The sequence below is a fragment of the Ictidomys tridecemlineatus genome, chromosome 12, assembly GCF_052094955.1.
Source record: "Ictidomys tridecemlineatus isolate mIctTri1 chromosome 12, mIctTri1.hap1, whole genome shotgun sequence".
NCBI lineage: Eukaryota > Metazoa > Chordata > Mammalia > Rodentia > Sciuridae > Ictidomys > Ictidomys tridecemlineatus.
The window spans coordinates 118,208,707-118,226,973 of record NC_135488.1 but is presented as its reverse complement, the minus strand read 5'-3'; positions in this window follow the sequence as shown (position 1 = coordinate 118,226,973).

The window sequence follows — 18,267 nt, the reverse complement described above, 5'->3', positions numbered from 1 at the left end:
TCTTGTCAGGGTCGTCTGCTCTGGGTCTTTTGTGCTGAGGCGTTCACGTCAATCAGTGCAGGTCCATGTCACCTGAAAGAGTACGCCTGGTGAGGGGAGTCTGGCAGACACTTTCAAGAAGCCTGATATACACAGTTGTAATGTACACACAGTGACAGTTTGGAATCACACTCTCCAGATTTTATAAATTTTAAACCCCACTGTTCTTTGACTCTCTGCAAGGATGAGGTCTCCAGCGTAATGCCGAAGGGAAGAGGAGAGGACTAAGAATGAGCTCATGAATCAATGCTGTGCCAGGAGGTACCGTCTCCAGGTGCTCCATGATGAAACCTTGTCAGTTTCAAACATTACTTTCTTTCCTAGTTTGCTACAGCTATTTCTTGCAAACTGTTACTAAATGCCTGAAACCATTCCTCAGGAGAGGCTGGGATGATCACATACTGTTTATCTTTATGAATTCATAAAATACTTGCAGTGGATTACACAGATATCTCCAAATGTTCTTCTAGCCTTGGGCTCCCGAATCAAGGCCAGCAGGAACGTAATTAATCTCATTCCTGGGTTTTGTCTACTAACATTTTGAAAGGTTTTTAGTTATGTCTGTGATCGTGCTAAACAGTGATTTCTTTCTTCTCATTCCATTGTCTGAACCTGACATCAAGGGTTAAATAGTTTCACAGCATTAATTAAGCAAGATTTCCTGCTTTCTGTCCTTTGGAAGTATCTAGATAATGTACAAGCACATGTTTTCTTCTGAGACTTTGGTTTCAATGATTATGCCTGAATTTAGTTACTGGTTATAAAACTATCCAGAATTTTATTCCATTTATTGACATTTCATAAAGAAAAAAGAGGAAAAAAGAGAAGAAAACCAACCAGAATTGCTAACTGTAAAAAAGCACTTGAATTTTCCAAATGCAGACCTCTTTGATTCAAAATTCATTAAAGCAGAGTAATGATCCCATCTACAAATGTCCTACACTAGCACAATTGATTTCCATCCCAGAATGGCTGCATGGCTCAAACCCAGAGGTCATTGTCTTGATTTTTTAAAAATCCATCTGTGTGTGAAGTGTGCTGGAGGAACCATCTTGTCTTCCAGACACCTTGAAGTCAGGCAAAGGCAGATATCTCCTGGATTCTACTTTCCATGACATTTTTTGATGGTTCACTACTGGCAGCTTTAAGGGTCACCCACCCTTATGCCTTTTGTGTTCCCCTTATGAGCAAACTGATAAGAAAACCTGGGTGTTCTCCCATTGATGCTGGGGAACTCCAAGGCAGGCTGGCCCCTGCCACACAGGGAGCGCCCATCTGGTGGCTCCCCTAGCAACAAGCCCCCGCAGGCTCCTTGCTCGCTCCCTCAGGCATTTTGAACAAGTCCAGGAGAGACCTGTAAGTAACCCACTTTTAACACCTCCTTGGTGTGGGCAGCACAGTCAGTCTGCCGTCTAAACACAGCCTGGGGAGGGGTCTCTCCTTCCCCTACAGGTGTCGATGGTGGGTGACATTGCCGTGTCTCCTTGGGCCTGTTTAATTTGGAAGGGATTGTCCAGCTGTATTGCAAAGCAGCTCTGCCGCCGCTCCGTTCCGAGTCGATATGGAGCTCCAATTTCTTCTTGCCAGTCCTTGTCATTATCTTTATTTTAATTTAAGATTATAGCTACTTTAACGTGATACAATGGTCACATTGTGGATTTCATTTGTATTTTCTTCATAGATAATGACATTGGAATCCTTCCATTGACCATTTGTAGTTTTATTATTCAGTTTTGGGTAAAATATTCATTCAAATCTTCTGCCTGTTTTTAAAAATTGCACCATTTTTCTCCTTATTAGTGTCTTGAGTGAGTCAATAAGTCCCCTTCCTCCCGCACCTGCTCATGGTTGGTGCCACTGCTAAACTTGGTTCACTCTTTGTTTATTTTCACTGTGGACTGTACTGGATCTTTCATGATGTCCCTTGAGAACTCCCTTCATGACATTTTGGAGAAAGACACATTAAACTCTGTTTCATTCTCTCATGTGCCTCCTGGACATGTTCCTACTCTCTTCCCCCGTGCTTGGCGGTTTTTAAAATTATCACCAGGCCCTTTGTCTTTTCTCATACTGTCAGAGAGCTCTGCTCAGCTCCCAGCTCTTGTTTTTATTTTCCACATTTTTATTGGTGCGTTACATCTAATGGTGGGATTTGTGGCCACATATTCATACATGCACACAGTAGGTCAATGTAATTTGGCTAATGTCATGGTCCTTGTTTTCAACACGGAGGCCACTTGAGGCAGCCACAGAACCCAGAATGGCAGGAGGGGAGAGCCTTCCTGCTGAAACGGGGCTGAGTTCTGCAGGCCGAGTGGCCACTGGCTGCCCTGCCCAGAGGAAGCAGCTGGCCCTCGTGTCAGACTCCTGGTGAAAACTGAGCAAAGTTGAAGGCTCAGCACTCAGGATTCCTGGACTAGGCACAAGGAGGCAAAGAACGATCAAAGAACAGGTAAAAAAAAAAAAAATCAGGTCTTGATGGACCTTCAGGTCATGCTGAGAAATTTAGATTCACCCGAAGTCAGCATGATTTATTCACGAGCTTTAAGGAGAAGCATGAACTGGTCATAGTTGCATTTAAAAGATCATTTTATCCACAGTATCATGAATAAATCAGAAAGACACAAGACCGAAGTCAGGGATGGTTCTCACAGCTGTTACCCTAATTCAGACATGAAAACTCTGAGTTTCATATTTTAATTGAAGAAAATGATACCCAGATCCTTGTGCTGGAGTCAGGCCACTGCTTCTGTTGTCAAAAGCTGCGATTCCACTGTTGGTACCCACCAGCGCTCTGAGGGGAAATGGTTCCCAAGCAGATGGCACAGGCCAGGGTCCTAGGAACCAGGAGTAGACCGAGTGGAACTGTGAGGGCAAGACGGAGATTTTGATCCTCCCGTGGGAGGGGAAGCCACAGTAGCCCTGGGGGACACACAAGGACAGCGTCTGAGCGGTAGAGGCCCCAGTGCCATCTCCAGTGACAGCCCTCCTATGAGGGCAACTGGGCCAGTCTGACCCAGGAGAGCGCAGGCAGGAAACTCTGAGCATCTGGGAGAGGTTTGGAGCCTTCAGTCCTTGTAGAAGACGGGCTCTTGGTTCAGAAGCCTCCACCGCAGTCCTGCAGGAGTGGAGATTCCCAAGGTCCACTGCCGCAGTAGTAACTGGGTGGCGAGTGACCAGGAACTTGTGAAGGTTGATACAGCGGGAGCCACTTTAGTGTTGGACAGTAGAGGTATATATACACTTAAACGACTATACACAGCTTGTTTCAGTTAACATCCAGACACATCAGTTGGTCATTAAGGAATCCTCGTCATTTAATGATTACACACAGCTTAACTTAATTGAGATAATCTAGACACGCAGTCAGTCATTACGGGATCTCTATCATCTCCATGGCTCGCTGGCGTTACTTCACAAACCACTCCCTCTGGCAAAATGCCAGGCGCCATCTTGACCTGTTTACGGACCCTAACAGTCCAGGAGCTTGGCTTCCGAACGCTCAGCTTTCAAACCAAGTCCTCAGCTCTCTGAGCCTCCTGGGTGGGGCACGCTCCTTTCCTCTGGCCTTCCATTCCTTGCAAGCACAGAGGGGTAACGAGGCTGCTCCCCAAGGCCGAGACTGAAGGAGACTGAATGAGAGAAGGACTCAGTAAGCACAGTGTGGCGCAGTTAGTGCCAAACCCGTGCTCCCTCGGGAGTCACCAAACATGGCTGGGAAGCTCCAAGTTGGAGGGGGAGTCTGGGTCTGGGTGTCTACCAGGGCTACCCTGGCTGCTGACCTCACTGCTCTGCACCAGGTCTGACCTGTCCCTGTCCTCCCTGCACCGGGGCTGACCTGTCCCTGTCCCCTCTGCACCAGGGCTGACCTGTCCCCACTGCACCAGGGCTGACCTGTCCCTGTTCCCCCTGCACCAGGGCTGACCTGTCCCCCCTGCACCAGGGCTGACCTGTTCCTGTCCCCACTGCACCAGGGCTGACCTGTCCCCACTGCACCAGGGCTGACCTGTCCCCTCTGCACCAGGGCTGACCTGTCCCCACTGCACCAGGGCTGACCTGTCCCCTCTGCACCAAGGCTGACCTGTCCCCCCTGCACCACGGCTGATCTGTCCCCACTGCACCAGGGCTGACCTGTCCCCCCTGCACCAGGGCTGACCTGTCCCCCCTGCACCAGAGCTGACCTGTCCCCCCTGCACCACGGCTGATCTGTCCCCACTGCACCACGGCTGACCTGTCCCTATCCCCACTGCACCACAGCTGACCTGTCCCCCCTGTACCACGGCTGATCTGTCCCCACTGCACCACGGCTGACCTGTCCTCCCTGCACCGGGGCTGACCTGTCCCTGTCCCCTCTGCACCAGGGCTGACCTGTCCCCCTTCACCAGGGCTGACCTGTCCCTGTCCCCACTGCACCAGGGCTGACCTGTCCCCACTGCACTGACAGTCTCTGTTCTCTGGTTTTCTCCTTTTTCACTAACCGGTGCTGTCACAGTTAGAGTGACATTTACCTTGTAAACTTTGACAAATTCTGGTAATGTTATCGGATAAAAGCATATGCTAGGGTGAACTGTGGGCTCGGTGTTCAGCCTGAGTAAAGTTTACTTTTACTTCTCTTTCCTTGGGATAAATTGATCTTTTAAATATGAAAAGTGTAGAGCATTTGGCCCCCAAATTGTGCATTGTAAAATTTGTATTATATTTGGGAAAGTTTGGATTCTAGAGGGGTCCTGTATTGTCTCCAATCATTTGTGCCACAAAAATAGTTATTCACTGATTCATCCCTTCATTTGTTCACCCCGTCAATCATGTACTCATTTTATAACCACTGAATGAGAAAAGATCATACAGAGGAGCAATGAATTCAAAATAATAACTCTCCTTCCTTTGGGACAAAAGAGCGGTAAGCCCCAAGTGTAAGTAGAATCTCGTGTATTCTTTGATGTGTCTCCACAGGTGTCAAGTCCCACGCTTGAGGGTTTTGTAATGAAGTACAGGTGGCAGCAAGGGGTAACCCTGAGTTCTGTGTGGAGAGCACACCAAGCCTTTCCCGAGGAGGAAGGAGGTGCTCCATGACCGGCCAGCAGGGATGCAGGACGACCATTCCTAAGGAGTCTTGTAAGTCCTGCTTAACAGCATGAACATATCCAGGATTCATCTGATATGGTATCTTCAGGTCTGCATTGTGTGACAATCAAGACTACACCTTGTTTGAAGGTACGGGTTATCATCGCAGTTGCCATTGGCATTGAACTCCTCATAAGCTGGACCCAAATCCACAAATGTCAATAAGCCCGCGGTATTACAAGTTCCAGGAAGCTCTCAAGTTAAATGGCCATAATGGCCTCAGGAAATGGTGCATGAGAGTGCTGTACTTTTTACTACCGTTTTTACAACTAAGAAATGTGCTTCTTGGGGAGCAAAGAGCCTGGCCAACGCTCATTCCATTCCACTTTAAGAAGCAGGTTTTAAAACATTTTTAGTGGGGAAATATGATACGTCAAATGTGACCCCCACTCTGAATGATCTTGTGGTGTAAGAATGACCGCCTTTCCTTTCCCATTCGTGGAGAAGTGAGGCTGCCGTCATTTGTCTGAGTCAAGAGCTACAGTGTCTCAGCAGGGTCTCGGGGCTGTGTCACATGGGGCCGAGGACTCTGAGCTACGTGGGGAGGCTGTCTCTCATTCTTTCTGCTGACAGGGAACCAGGTGTCTTTAGACCCCGCTGCCCAGCAGAGCAGGGCCTCCTTGTCCCCTCCCCGACACAGCAGTCCAGTCACCTCTCACTGCTACAAGGGCCGTCTGAGCACTTTCAACTGGGAAATGACCAAAGGAAAGTCACTTAAAACGGTGCTTTCACAAGACAAAACAACTGCCCAATATGCTCTGGAGGTTAGAATATTCTGTTTCTTGAAAAGCTAAAATTCTGATGTGAATAATTACGAAAGTTTCAAGTATCACATTGGACCCACTACATGTGCTATATTAACTGTCACATATAAGTGTATTACATATGTTGCATCGTACTTATATTAACTGCATGTGATTAGTGTCTTCCATCCCTGTTGTCCCAGGTTCTATAATTCTGTCATCAGTGGCTTCACATTAGTTGGTGAGGGCAGGCGCAGGAAAGCTGTGTGATTTGTAGTCACTAATGTGACATGCTGACACAAAGTCCAAGAGCAACAGAGCTGAAAAGACTGCACAGTTAAACCTGTTTACGTGGCAGATAAAGAAATGCAAACTGAGAGTGATTATCGACTCTGGGCACGGACGGAGGGGAAATTAAACCTGGCGTTTCTGACCCACTATTATGCTTGCCCTGTACTATTTCCCTCCTAAATCATTATGCCTTAATAGTTTGGATGCTATTTTAAAAGTGACATTAACTATCTAGTTGTTTACAAAGCAGGTATAAATAAAACATTTGTCTTCCTGCCTACAACCCTCCTCTTTTGGTGTCCTCAGTAAATGCATTATTTTCCCAGCCCCAGGTCACCCTAGAAACACGAAATCGTTTCTGCTCTGAAAACTGCTGAGCACCCTGCGCAGGACTGGGGCCTCATGTCCTCCCTACTTCTTCCCTGGGCCAGGCCAGGGGAGGATGACGTCACAGACAGGCAGGCCTTCCACGAGAACGTGCTGTTCAATGGCAACCCCCACCTCCTTCCTCCACACGTGTTTCCAAAGCCCCTCGGGGCTGAAGTCTGAGAGGTGTCCCACATGGGAACCCCCTGGGGGAACAGAGTGGCCCCAATCTCCTGAGCTTCATCCCACCACAGCACAGCTGCTAAACACTTCTCACTTGGCTGCTCCCAGCTGTGATTCTGAAGGTCTGCCGTCAGGACCCAGTGTGCTGTGCTGTGGTAACAGAACCCTGGAACCCACCGCAGTGCGGAGGGCAGCACGGGTGCTGGCAGAAGACGCGGGTTCCTGCTTCTCTGCAGATCAGCAGGCCGCCATCCCAGGCGACCTCGGACCCATGTCTACGCTGCATTTTGTGAAAAAGAAGAAAATGGCCAAGCTTGGAGCTTTTCCAAGAGACATTAAAAAGAAGAAGAGAAGAAAGAGAAAAAAGAGAGAGAAAAGGAAGAAAAGTAGAAGAATAAAGCCTCGGTTGCCGGATGCTCTGACTCTTCTACTCCCAACCCACCTCCACATCTCCCATCCGGGATTTAATTGTTGTTCACAATTATCACCCTCAGGTTTAATTACATTGATTTTTATATTGTCACAAAACACATGAAATTGGCACCCATGCACGAGCCTGAAATGCCACGCTGCACCAGGCCACAGGTAGTCACTGTGTGTCAGCTTTTTAAAAGTCTGTCCTGATCACTAAATCCAAGAGTGCCCTTGGGAGTGAATCCAACAGCTCTGCAGCGAGTTTCCCCAAGACGCCCCTGAAGCCTCAGCATTTGCTCAATGTTTTCTAAAAAGAAATTGACAGAAGACAACGCCAGAATCACAGTCAAAAGAACCCGATGCTCTGGCTTCCCAAAGCCCCTGTTTTCCCAGCTGCCTCGCCTGGTGTTTCTGGGCTGCATGTGCCAGGCTGTGGCCCCTCAGTGTCATGCGCTCAGGTCAGTCTCCACGGGAGCAGTGTGTGCATCTGAAGGACACCCCTCTAATGAAGCAGAACTCCTAGAGAGCTGCAGCCTCTGTTCCCTCCAAGGCTGCTTCCCCAGCCTGGGTGGTTTTCGGGACTTGGTTCCCATGTGGGGCGCAGCTTCTGGGGTGGGAGTCAGCCATGGCTGACCCTGTCCCAGAGCTCGCACATCTTGTTAGACACGTGTGCAATCTTGGTGCTCCAGGAGGAGTACCTTAGTCTGCCAAGAGCACTCTGCCCACCCAGAGCCGTGGAGGGACTTATTCATGGGGCTTGCAATGGGATTGCAGGGTGAAGGTGTCCTGTGTTTTGTGCCTCATGGCCCCACTGCACCCTCCTCACCCTGGACGAGCTGGCAATGTGTCTCAGTGATACCGTAGGAGGCTTTTGCCCTAGAAGGTAGAAGAGCAGGTTGGCTTGGCTTCCATTTCTGTGTCAGAATTCTGTTGAGCAGGTTTTGGTGTAGAATGTTTGATACCTAAAAGAAAACAAACCCTTTCCTTCTGCTTGTGCAGAACACTTGGACTAGCTTTAAGAGTCCAGGGGTTCGTATGATCAGCTCCTAATTAAGCTAAAACTTTACCAGTGATGATTGTCTAACTGTGGGAAACTTAGGTTAGTTAGTTTTCTGTATCAGGGCATTTTTCTTAAGAGCACAGAAGGTGACAGACATCTCTTAATGTTAATAATGACATCTCTTCCATAAAACTTAACCTTGAATTCTGAAACTTTCATCAGATAACCCAACATATGCTTAGTGGGGACCAGCCACACTCCAGGCTCCAACCTGAGTGTGAAAAGCAAGGCATAGAAAGTCTGTACCTTCAGTGCAGTTACATTTTAGTGTGAGTGGAAAGTAAAAAGCCATAATTGGAGCAAATAAAGTGCGCTAGGTCCAGTGATTAAACTGTGGAGAGCAGACAGTCCTGAAATGATCACTTGGAGGATCGTGTGGAATTTAACAACGGTGGAATTGTGCACGTATATGTACTTGTGGTGGGGGCCCTGACGGGTCTCCCAGAGAGAGAGGCTGAGCAGGAGCTGCACTTCTTGGCAGAAGCAGGAAATGGCTTTTCTTTTGAGGCCGTCATTTTGGAAACCTTATCAAGTATTCCAATAATAATACGCTAACACGTCCCGCCTGCCAGGGTCTGCTCCTGTGTTCACACACACTAAAGCACTCTGCCTTCACGACTACTTTAAAATTAGATGTTTTTACTATACTCACTTTAGAGTGAGGAGACGGAGGCCGAGGGCTGGAGAGTTGTCCCACAACCACACTCTTATTAGTGGCCAACACGGAGGTCAGGTGAGCTGGCATCCAGGTGCACACTCCCTACTGCCACGGCAGGAGGCCAGGTCCCTTCACGGTGGTGTGCGCTGAGGAAGGTGCAGGTAGGAGGCCTGGATAAGCCCTGGCCTGGGCTGTCTGGACATCACCCAAAGGAGACTTGTGGCTCACCCCGAGCCAGCAACACCTCTGTCCTGAATTCTCTTCTCACCGGACCTCCACGTCTCCAGAGTCTTCCAGGTGACTGCAGGGCACAGACCCGCCTGGCCTCACGTTCCCGGGTCTTTCCTTCAGCCACCTGAGCAGTGACGGCTTCAGCTCTGACTCGGGGACTTGGACTGAAGCCCAGCTGGGACAAGTTGTTCCTTCTAATCTGTTTCCATTGACTTACAAGCCCTCAGATCTGGCCATGGGACCTCCTCACAGGGTCACCCTGAGGATGGCATGAGCAAGCACAGGATAAGGGCTGAGGACCACGGTGAGTTTTGCCATCATTTTTGAGAAATCATAGCAGACTTCTGATTTATGAAACTGTTGAAAGAGAATTCGTGTTATTGCAGCCACGGGGTTTGTGGTGATTTGTTGCGGTGGAGTAGGGAACTCTCACACCAGGACTGGGAGGGCCTGCCCTCAAGGCCTGTGCACACCGGGGCCCTTGTCCTGTTCACAGCCCCCCACGTCCGTACCCCCCACAGTCACCCCCCACGTTTCTGCCCCTCACATCCCTGCCCCTCCTCTATCTGAGGACTGAGCTGCATCTCAGGCACAGGAGAGAGTCAGGGGTGGGGTGCCATCGCTGCTCTCCTTGGACGCTGAGAGCCCTGCAGCCGGCAGGTGTGGAAGGCAGCAGAGGGTGGGGAGCTGCACTGACGTGGCAGTCAGGGCCTTCCAAGCCTCAGGTCTGAGTTGGGAGAGGTCAGGCTGTGTGTGTGTGTGTGTTGGAAGAAAATCATTTGTGTGTTTCTCTTTGAAGAATGTGATATTTCATTTTTATTCGATGATGAACGGGCTATTTTATATATATTTCTATAATACTGCATACTGCATAATATAATAACCCTTCTGTATTCCTTATTAGTTTTCTTTCCATTCCTCAGTTTGGTACCATCCAAAAATAGCAGTTCTTGATCCTATTTTAAGAAAAGACCTCATTTCAGGTAAACTGACACTGAAGATTGTATTTCCATGTACACTTTTGACCCATGTTGATTAGTGCACACTTCAACCCATGTTTAAAACAATTTTTTTTTTTTATTGCAGTGCTGGGGATTCAATCCAGGACCTTAGGCATGCGAAGCAAGTCCCTACCACTGAGCTGCTCCACATCCCCCAAATAAAGTCACACCTATTTCTAACATACTTGTTAAATTTCTGGAATTTTCCCTGGTGAGTCTTGAGTGAAGGTTGGGGGTTGGTGCTGTAGTTGAGAGCAGGGAAGACACATACAAATTTCTCATTTCACAAATCAGTTGCTTTGGGATAGAGATTTCTTTTGCTAACATAAGCAGTTGCCCAATTTATGGCTGAGCTATATCGTGTGTGCGTGCATGTGTGTGTGTGTGTGTGTGTGTGTGTGTGTGTGTGTGTGTGTGCATGTGTGTGTGTGTTTGAATAAACTACACAATGATATCCAAGTTAAATAGAATTCAAATCCCTTATTACATGTTTGTCAAATACTGACAAAACTCACAGTCTGTTCACAGTGTTTGTGTAAACTCCCGCAGGCTCACACACAGCGGCCTAAGACCCCTGACTCCTCCTTCAGTTCCTCACCAGCTCCCTGCAGGCTGTCCCTGGCTTGCCACCCCAGCCCTGGCTCACTGCTGGACCCTGCAGGGCCTGCAGCCATTGCAGACCCTCATCCAGCCATGGTGGCTTCCTGCTTTTCCTCCCAATGTTCCCGAGCCCAGTGCTGGGTGAGGCTCTCTGCCGTGGGCGCTGCTGGGCACATTGCAACAGCAAGGAAAGCTTTGTGGTGGAAAAGGTCTGGTTCCACTACCACCAAAATAAGTTTCTTTGTTGCACTATTTTGATTCCTTGGGCCTGAGACCTATATTTAAATTTAATTTATGTGTTCATTTGGTTCCAAATTGTTATCCATCATGCTCCAAAGTAAGAAAAATAAATTGTCTTTTTTTTTTTTAACCATGAGGCCATCTGGGCTAGTCATCTTTACATCACCTAAAACACCTGACAAGGACAGCTTTGAGGAGGCAAAGTTTATTTGGGGCTCACGGTTTCAGAGGTTCGGTCTTTGATGGGCTGACTTCATGGCTCTGGGCCTGAGGTGGGGGGAGGAGAGTTGCTACCTTCCTGCCCACAGCTACCCGCTGCTCTGGCCACAGCCCACCGGCCTCACCCCAGTTAGCCCATTCAGACTAGGATCCACCAGTGAACACAGAGCTCTGAATATTCCTGCATTACCCCAGAAGATTTGGGGGGAAAACCTTATATTCATACCATATGACCACCTGAAAGTAATTTTATTGTATTTTTAAATATTTTCAAAATATCTTATCTTTTTCAGTTTATTAAAAATAATGTATCCAATAACAAAAACCAAATTTCTGTTGATTGACTATATATGCTGTGATGGTTAATCTGGATGGTCACCTTGCTTGGATTAAGTGATGCCGAAGGTTAAGAGGCTCTGGGTTTGTCAGGGAGGATGCTTCTAGGAATGATTGGCAAGGGGGACACCAAATTGAGGGGGAGACCCACCCTCAATGCGGACAGCACAGTCCAGTGTGTGGAGGCCTGGATGGAACCAAATTTGGAAGAAAAGGGAAAGAGGAGCAGAAGAAGCCTCATCCTCCTCAAGCGGGTGCTTCTGTCGTGCTGCGACCACCTGAGGACCTCAGACGGCAGCTCCTTCTCTCTTGCAAAGCTGCTATGACCAGTGACTCTCCAGGGAGTGTCCAGGCCTTTGGTCCTGCACCAGGCTGCACCGTTGCTCCCTCTTGTCCTGAGGCTCCACCTCCTTAGACTGAGCAGCTGCCGGCTCCCCAGCTCTCCAGCCTGCAGACGGCCACTGTGGGACATCCACTCCTGGTCACGGGAGCCAGTCTGTAAATCCCCATTACATATGTGTATATCCTGTTGATTCTGTTCTAGAGAATCCTGACTAATATACATGTTTTTTTCTACTTTTTCTTTTAGCATTTTTGTTTTTAAGAGCTTTTATTATTTTTATTATTTTCTTTCTTTCTTTACTCTTATTGCAAATATTTCCTCAGCTTTTTTCCTGTTGCATATATTGCTCTCACTAGTTTTTTAAAAAATTTTTGTCTTGATTTTGGCATTCATATGTAATTCTTTTTCCTTTTTGGGTTCCTTCATTATTTTATGCTGTTTATTTTATTGTGTATATGACCTGATTTGACTGGATTAACAAAGCCTCAGCAAATGGCTTGGGTTTAGACTGAAAGAAGCTGCAAGAACTTTAAAGTAAAGGAATGATGTTGCTGAGAAATAGTTCTATAAATTCATCGTGGCGGTTCAACCATTCATTACTTTTGACATCTAATTTTTATCATCAAACTCAATTGTAATATGCTAAATATGAAGATTATTGTAATGCTAGAATATTAAGACATGTTGAAAGAATTACTGTGCGTAGCTTTCAGACACTGCACCTATGGTGTTAGGGAGAGAAGGTTTCCCAACAGAAACAGTGCCAACTCCCAAGTATTTCATGTGGTCCATTTAGACCGAAGCCGGGCAGCCGTAGTGTGTTTTAGCCTTCTTGGAGTTTATCAGTATCAGGCAGCTGTTGCCTGTCTTAAAGAAAGTGCCAAGAGAAAATAATGAGATTGTACAGAACTCCAAGAAGCAAAAACTTTCAATGTGGAATCTCAGAGTTAAGAATATGAAGGGGAATGAAAAGACCAAACAGTCAAAGCTCCAGTAAGTCCTACTGCTTATTTACATAACATTACCCTAAACGCTTTGCATTAAAATTTTCTTTGAACAGTTGCCCTCTCTGGAATACGCCAGAAACCCAGTCTGTTTCTTTCAGGAGCTGGCGCTGCACCGATAATTTCCAGGCACGAGTCTGCAACTGCAGTTCCTCTTTCACTGTGAACTTGCACTTCAGGAGTCTTTGATTGGCATGAACATGGTGCCAAGGAAGAGCCCCACGAAGACAGAGAGGAAGAAGCAGACAAGCCGTCTTCATTTCTGAATAAACAGAGCATTCAATTCATGTGTAGGCGAGTTGATTTCTCAAAGGTTCACTTCTGCTCTCTGGCGATAAGGGGAAGTGGAGCGTCCCCCGTGCCCAGGCCTTCTCCACACAAGGCCATCCTGGGCTCTGTGTCTCTCCACAGGACACACTCAAACACGACTCTTGGCAGCTGTGGACCTCATCTTTGCTGTATTGCCCATGCATAGACACGCAACCCTCCCTCTGTTCCCATTTGGCATGACTTCAGTGACCAATCCAGTGGTACCAAGAGTTTCCATGCTTAAGATAACGGGAAATCTTGGAAAGGCACTTTTGGCTCCCCAGTAAATGGTGTCTTCAGGGAGAAGGCAGAGGGTACCAGAAGGGGGAGCAGATGCCATCAACGCCTGATGAACACGTGTGAAAACATCACAATGAATTCTATTCATTTGTACAATTAATAGGCTAGTAATTATAACAAAACTAATGTTTTCATGCATACAAATGAATTTCACATGTCAGCCTATTCCATAGTAGTATTTAAGCTGATATTTACACCTTAACTACTATTTAATTAGTCAAACATTGCTGGGAAGTCTGTGTGGAGAATATTTTGGAAAAGCATCCTTTTATTGATATACATTGAGTGTCTGCAAAAAGTATTTACTGTGTTGAGTGTCACGGTGCTGACTCAAATCATGGAACCTTTGGATTTTAAGACATTTTGAACTATCTTAAAAACTGTAGATGAAATACACATTGAAGTAGAATCCATGTCTGAAGTAATTAGTAAATAGCAGATTTCGTTTTGACTGGAAGCTGTGGAGTGGACAGCTGATTAACGGACATGGCACTCTAAAGTCCACAATAGGAACAGGGGCTGGAATCACTAATGTGCAAAACAGAAGAGGATGAATGAGAAGCCATCACCCTTTCTCAGCACCTAGTTGACTAAGGAATTGCTTCCCGTAGTGGGTAGGGGGTGTCTTTCTTCCCATTTCCCCCCTGTAGGACCTTCTTGCCTTTGGGTTGAGCAGCATCATAAAATCTTGCATAAGACTTGGAGTTTAAAAATTACAGAAAACAAGACTACCTCTAGCTATTTCCACACTTATTCACTGTTAATTCTACTGTAGTTTTAGAGGCAATGTCTAGCATATAGCCAAGAACTACGAGATATATAAGGAAGGAAGTAATAGTCCAAAGGAAAATGGTCAAGAGTAAAACCAGTGGATCAACCCCAAACAGCCCAGAGGTCAGAAGAGAAGAGCATGAATAAGAGATTTGGAAACACATGACAACCCCACAGACATGTGATGATACCGGAAGGAAACAAAAGCCAACGGTGGGTGTCAGCAGCTCCTCAGGGGATCCACAGGGAAAGGCCAGTTACTTTGAGGAGAGACGTTAAACTTACCTGAACTGAAGGAAAGGGAGAATAAATTTAAAAGAACAGATCAAAACAAAATCAAGAAGGCCTCGGCGGCCTGCAAGTCCGTATCAAGCAGTGTATGTTGGAGTCCCAGAAAGAAGGAAAAAGAAGGCGGAGCAGGAAAATATCTGATGGGATCCTGCCTGGGATCTTCCAAATTTATTTTAAAAACAGGAGCCCAGTGACAGCAAGTCAGCTCACATGAGGCAGCGTCAGCACAACAGGCAGACACACGGCGAAGGTGCGTCACAATCCACGGGGACAACACGGACAAGAAGAGCCGCTGGCTTCTCATGATGGTGGACAAGGGGCGTGGACTCACGGACCCCTGCAGGTCCCAGTGAACTGCACTGGTGGACTTCCCAGGCAGACCAAAGAGGCCAGCCAAGCTCGGAAAACCAGCTGCCCCAGGACAGTGAGATGGCCTTCCTGGTCCACGCAAACAGCCAGGGGTCCTGGGGATTCCAGAAGGGACTGATCCGGTTTCAGGTGGGAAGGCATCAGGACATTGGCACATTTAATGGAGAAAGAAAGCTCCAAACATGATCAGCCCCTGAAATAGTGCCAGCGGCAAAAACTTCCAAGAAGCTGAAGCCATAATTAAAGACAGACAGTTAGTATAGACAGGCCATCAAGGTCGGCCTGAGAGAATGGAGGCCAGTTTGGGTCCAGGAAGTTGGAGGAATTAAAATGTAAATGCCTTCAGAGCCTTTCCCCAACCCTTTCAAGATAACCTTCCCCTTCTTCAACTTGCTCCCTACAGGGAGTTGTGGAATTTGTTAACTAATGCACCCTGGCCCCCCTTCCTGCCCGGTCGGTCACTCCACCTTGGCCTCTCCAGCCCATCTGCTTCTCACCTCTTGGCCATTCCTCCTGAGCATCTCCTGGGCCTACCCAGGAAGGAGAGAGAGATGGGGAAAGAGAGCAGGAGTCCTTTATTCAAAACACTTCTAGGATATATAAAAGACACCCTCGCTTCTTGGGATAACAGGATAACAGGATACCAGCTATGGCCCCTTTGTCCCTCCTGGGAGAACTCTGTATCACCCCTTTTAAAATAAACCCTGCTTTATATGCTTGCCTCCGAGTGCTTCTTTAATGTCATACTTCAACATGTGAGGGAGCAGGACTCATCACCAATGACCGACAGTATCAAAGCTATAAAAAGACATTCACAGACTTCAACAAAGTATACTCAGTGAATTGAAAGAAAACATAGGCACTAATGGATCAACAGGAGATAGCAAGATAAAATGGAAACTTCTTTCAACTTGGGCACCATATCAAAAATAGATCCATGCTAACATAGTTAACTGAATTTTGCAAAAAGGTACAAAAAAAGTTAGTGTAGTAAAGATACTCTTCAACATATCGTTCTAAATATTCTCCAAGTTGATTTATAAATTAATAAATTAATAAAAACTCCTCAACCTGTAATTTGTGTCTTGAACAGAGGTCAATTAAATTTATTCAAACATCTAAGTATTTAATATAAAACCATGGATATTCTGAATTAGAAGAGGAGGAAGTACCCAGAGCTTTGGATTTACAGTCAAGTTTTAGACAGCACGGCCAAAGGAATAGTCCATAAATGAAAACAATGAATTGGGCAGCATCAAAATTCAAATCCTGGGCTCTGTGAAAATCATTGGGCAAAAGAAGGAAAAGGTGGGGAAAAGCATCCATAAAGCACACTGTAGATAAGTGTGTGTCTCAGGAAAAGCCGACCCTTGGCTGCCAGCCATGGTGAACCGTGTGGGTGGTGTGCAGATGGGTGGAGTGGACTGCAGAAGGCATTCACACAAACACTCACACAAGAGAGTATGTGGCCCTTTCTTTAAACATTGACTCTGGGAAACAGTAATCAGAAGAAATTCAGATTCTGTGTCTTGCCCAGATGGGCCCTTAGAGCTGCAGTAGTTCCAAGATCTCATTTATCTTTTACCTAAAATCAATGGAGCCATTTACACCAAGAGTTCAGGCTATCAGGTCCATTTTCAAATTGTATGGAGTGAAATGACCTAGAAGAAAAGAAAATTAGTTAACTTTGTGAGCAGTGGCAATGAATGAGACGGTCTCTGAATTCATAATTTTTTTAGCAAAAATTTTGGATGAAGGAAAGGATCACGTCGGCTACTATTTTCCTTGAATATTTGATAGGACACTATTCATAGTACAACCTACTTGCCATACATTATATTGGCTTTTTAATGGAAGACTTTGTATTATTGAAGAGCCAGCCAGGAGCGTGAGGCCCTCGGCGACATTTCTGATGGAATCCGTGCGGAGGCCACAGCTCCTGGAGATAATGAGTGGAACCCCGTGCCCTTGCTCTGCAGGCAGGGCACCTGACGGCCCTCGCTGCAGGGGGTGGTCGCTGCCAGCCATTGGTGATTCTGCAGAGACCAGCTTTACCTCTGGTCCTCAGACCTGGGTGGTTAGATCCCGGCTCCATGTACTTCCCTCAAGTGGGCTCTGGGCTGCTTTCAGCTCTTTTGACTTGAAGAGTAAGATAATTGTGCTAATGCTTTATGGGAGGCCAGGGGACAGTGGACTGCAGGCCATGCTGTGTACCCTAACTGGGGTTTATGATGTAAAGTTCTTTGTCTTTCCTGTTGCAGAATACACTCCGGCAGCTGTTCTGTTTGTTTTTTTCATAAGACACCCCAGGCCATCAGTAAGGTTCCTTGTGGAAGAAAACTTAATGGGTAAACACACTGCATTAGAAAATGTGGCTTACAACTCTAAATGCCATTAAAAGTGCAGAGAAAATCATGAGGAACTAAGAAAGCAAATTAAATTAAAACATTAAGGAAAAAAGAAAAATCCTAGAGATCAAAGGGAGAGAAGAAAATAGCATTTTCCAATTTACTTTGGCTTTCAAAGACTCAGATTGGCTGTGCTCTATTTAGCTGCGACGGCTCTAGGTGCCCTCCTCCCCACAGCATGTGTCCATCAAAATCACAGAGCCTCACAGTGTCCTCTCCAGCGTCACCCTCCTAGGGCCTGCTCCCAGGAGCCATCTTCCAGTGACCAGGGCTTTAGTTGGCCAGTCTCTCCAGACGTCACAGAAAGGACAAGTGACAGGAGAGAAATGAAATTTCGTGGACAGAAAGAGGCACTATTTGTTAGTAAGTTCTCAACACACGTGTGTGTTTTCATTGCTGTGACCCAATACTGATCTGGACATCTTAGAGGAGGGAAAGCTTGTTTGGGCTCACAGGGTCTGAGGATCTGTCTGTGGTGGCCAGCTCATGGCTCTGGACCCAAGAGGAGGACGGGTACATGGCAGAAGGACGCAGAGGAACACTGCTCAGCACTCAGGAGCAAGAAAGCAGAGAGAGAGTGGGAGGAGCTGGAAACAAAACCCAGACCCAAGCCGGGACCCCAGGGATCTCCTTCCTCCACGGACCCCACCCGCCTCCGTGACCACCTAGTAAAGTCGTCCTTTCAAATTCTTAATCCTTCAGATGGATTAATCCACTGCTCAGGCTGTGGCTCCTAATCTGGTCATTTTACCTTCTGCATTAATGTACAAGCTTTTGAGGGACACTTCATATCCAAGCCACAGCCTTGTATATTGAGTGACTCTGAAATCTCAGGAAAACAATTGCAAAAAGATTGGAAAAATCTTAGTTCGAAATCTGGAAAAATCTTCTTGCATGACTTTACCTGCATTTAATGATGTTTTTCTTTGCCCATTTGTGAAGTTCTTGTGGCATTATCTGTCTTGTC